Source organism: Anguilla rostrata, chromosome 9 (assembly GCF_018555375.3).
Source record: "Anguilla rostrata isolate EN2019 chromosome 9, ASM1855537v3, whole genome shotgun sequence".
NCBI classification, from domain to species: domain Eukaryota; kingdom Metazoa; phylum Chordata; class Actinopteri; order Anguilliformes; family Anguillidae; genus Anguilla; species Anguilla rostrata.
This window is the reverse complement of record NC_057941.1, coordinates 30,484,032-30,486,576: the sequence shown is the minus strand read 5'-3', so window position 1 is coordinate 30,486,576 and position 2,545 is coordinate 30,484,032.

Genomic DNA, 2,545 nt, shown 5'->3' with positions numbered 1-2,545 from the left:
CCCTCGTGCGCTAGACCGGTAAGTGACTCCGGTCAGCCCTTTTCTACCCCCTCAATGAGCGCGCGAGCGCGCACGCGCATTTATATTTTTTAATACCGTTGTATCAACTTTTGCTCCTCAATAAGGTCCAGTTAACAGAGTACAGTTTCATCGATGTCATACAATGCAATGTAAATATTTGTGCAGTTTATATCTGGCTACTTTCGTTATATGACCTTAGATGTTCTTTAGATAGCCTACTGATATCTAAAGAACATCTAAGACAAGCTACAGTCAAGCCTAGCCTATAGCCTATATAACCTATAGGCTAGTAGCCCAGACATGCAACCACAGCAACAATTTCCCATGAGTAGCTAAAGTATTTCGGGAGAAGTCCTGCAAGTCCTGGTTTCTGAAAATTGGAATACTGGCATGAAAGTTAGTACACAGTACGTTTAGAAAACAATAGCAACCATCATGCTGGTGTCAGTTATATCTTACATAAAAGCTTTGCACATACAAACTAAAATTCCCGGACAAATTTTGTCATTTTTCATCATTGTAGTGTATATTTCATCATTGTAGTGGAAAAAATATAATCCAAATTGTTCAGGAAATAATCCACTCTGAGTTTAGAAGGGTCTCTGTGATAAGGCACTTTTGATTACATGCAGCATGGAAAGATTTCACAATACATTAGCACGATGCTTTCTCTGAAACAAAGCAGCTAGCTCTCTGAAATACATACTCCACGTTTTATGTCAAAACTATATATTTAGCATTCTAAATTGTTCCAACCATGTACATATTTAACTGTTAGATAAAACAAAATTATCTAACTGTTCAAGAACAAACAGACACAAACACAAAAATGTGATTACTTCAAAATTATCCACTCTTCCACATCAAGGCAAGGTATATTAAATACATGTGACTGAAAAAACAAGAACCGCTGTAAAATAGGCATAGACTAGCCAGTAACATTAATGAATATAAAGCTTAATAGATATAGTTTTTTTATTTTTAACTTTCAGTCATAATTGTTTTATGCACGAAGCCATAGGCGTAGATTCGGGGGGGGGGGGGGGGGGGGGGCAGGGGATACGTCCCCCTCAGTATTTAGAACACTTGCATTTGCCCCCCCCCCCCCCAATAAAAACATGAAAGAAGCATTTCCACCATAAATTGATGCAGAAAAGGCACAAATTGGTGCATAAAAATTCACCAGAATGCAGGAAATTAAGTGTTTGATGCTCAAAATTTCCTGGGGGAGGACCCTCAGATCCCCCACTTAACTTGCAAGATATGCAATGTTTATGTCTGACACCTTTCTCTGTATTTATACCATTGCACTCTGGGCAGTATTCATCTGATCCACCAAATCACTAACGATTTCAGAGAAAGCATTGATTTTTAGAGAGATTAGAACACAGGTGCCTAACTGGAATGCTATCACAGAAACAAAAAAAGGCTTTTTGTCGGTATTTTCTGTGAGAATATTGTTGCAGCTCCAGCACTTCCATTTTATGTATATTTTAGGGTAATATTGTGCTTTTATTATAACACATTGAAATTGTATATTTACACTTTTATACAGATGCATTCATGCTGACGAAAAAGTCCTGTTTTTCATTGTTTCCCACTGTGAATACCTATGCCCCTCCTCCCAAAAAAAAAGAAAATTATTTTGAAATTTAAAATGAATAAATTAAATAATTTGTATTTATATTGAACCACATGGTTAAATGAATTCCAGGTCATCAAAGAAGAACAGTAACAACACTCTGTAGCTTACCCCTGCAGAAATACTCGTTGTGGAAAACACACAGATAGCTGCTGGAGTTCTTAATTTCATGGAAATTTAAAATTTCATATCAGACTTTCAAATGTAACTAGGAACTTCAGAGTGGTCAGGAGCTTACAAAAGACACCTGAAGGGTGTCCACCCTTTCAAGCTGTCAAACCCAAGATCCTAAACTGCTGCTGTCCTTTGAGGTATTTTTTAATTAACAAATCTATGTCATCCTGGCTTTGTAAGCAAATGAAAATGTTCATTAAAATTCCAGTTGGTGAATGAAGAGTATAAGGGTGGAGTCTATCAAATCGGAATTCGGTTTGGTGGAGCATGTGCCCCCGACCAGTGTCCAACCTCACAAATGCTCTTCTTGCTGAATGGAAGCAAATCACTGCAGCAATGCTCCAATATCTAGCATAAAGCGTTCCCAGAGCAGTGGAGGTTGTTATAGCTGCAAAGGGTAGACCAACTCCATATTAATTGACATAATTTTGGATGACATGTTGGTTGTCAGGTGTCCACATACTTTTGGCCATGCAGTGTAGCCTGAAGTAATAGCCGTTCATCACTAATGAAGGAGCTGTGCTTAATGGTGATTGGATTATCTGCTATTCAAATAGAACCAAATAGAACCATATTCAATCATGTCTGAGTTTTGTGACACTTTGGATGCCAAAATAGTTTGTTTGGTGACAGTCCCTTGTATAGTTTTGTTTTCACCGGCCCCTTTGTAAGCGACATAGCTGGACAATGCCCCTCCATCACTGTCGG